We start from the raw sequence: 1375 nt of genomic DNA, 5'->3' as shown, positions 1-1375 counted from the left end.
CAACATAAAAGGAACAACTAAAGTCAAAAATGAGGATAATTAAATAAACCAGAGAGGAGAAATCACAAATTTGCTCAAACTTTAAACACCAGAAATGACTAGCAGAATTTGAATCTTCTAGTGCACTGAGAGTAATCATGACAGTAAAAACTTTATACCAAGTCCAACCTCTGACTAGAGAGTTGCGCAATACCCTTACACTAAGACCTAACAAAAGAAAAGGTCTACTCACTTTCAAACTCACTTAACTCTGTATATTTCACAACATGCCCTGCTTCAAACAAACATTTATGAGATATGTAAAAAGGTAAGAATAAACATTGGCTGAAAAGACAAAATTATTATCATGACCAGAATCAGATATGAAAGAGATATTGGCACGATGAGACAGAGAGTTTAAAATGACAATGATAAATATGTTAAAGGCTCTAATGGAAAAATTTGACATCATACACAATCACACAGATACTTCCAGCAGAGAAATGGAAATTATTAAAAATTAAGAAAGTAAAAATGTTAGAAATCAAAACACCATAATAGAAATACAGCCTTCAGCAGGCTCACCAGTAGACTTGATGGAGCAGAGAGAAAAAAATTATTAAACTTGAAGACAGGTCAATAGAGATTACCCAAATAGAAATGCAAAGAGAAAAAAAAAAAGAAAAACAGAAGAGAATATACAAAAGTGTGTGACAGTATCAAATGGTCTGAGACACATGCAATCAGTATAGCCAAAGCAGAAGAAAGGAGAATGGAAACAAAAAATATTTGAAGAATTAATGGCAGGAAATTTTTCAAAATTATGATAGACATTAAACTGCAAACCCACAAAACTCAAAGAACAACAAAGCAGAATAAATACCAAGAAGGAAATCATAACTATCATGTTCAAATTGCTGAAAATCAAAGTTAAAGAGGAAATCTTGAAGATAATCAGAGAAAAAGACTCCTATCTACAAAGGAATGGAGTCAAGCAGAAATTTGAAGAATGTTCTATAAAAATAATATTTAAAAGTCAAACAGAAATAAAACTTAGATAAACAAAAACTGAGGGAAGGAACTATCAGCTGACCTACTCTACAAGAAATGTTAAAGGAAGCTCTTCAAGTAGAATAAATATGCCATAGGTCACATAAACTGAGATAAAAACTAAGAATTAAAAGGCATGCGAAATGGAATAAATAAAGGTGAAATAAAACTGATTTTATGATTTCAATTACTCTAAAAGATAATTGAATGTTTACAGAAGAATGGTAACAGTTATTGTCTTTATAATATACATATAATAAAATACATGACCATGATGGTAAAGGCCTGGAGAGGAAGAATTGGAAATTAAAATAGTTATAACATCTTTTTTTTTTTTTTTTTTTTT

This window comes from Rhinopithecus bieti, unplaced genomic scaffold, assembly GCF_001698545.2.
Source record: "Rhinopithecus bieti isolate Rb0 unplaced genomic scaffold, ASM169854v2 scaffold_14330, whole genome shotgun sequence".
NCBI classification, from domain to species: Eukaryota; Metazoa; Chordata; class Mammalia; order Primates; family Cercopithecidae; genus Rhinopithecus; species Rhinopithecus bieti.
Note: the sequence above shows the minus strand (reverse complement) of the source record.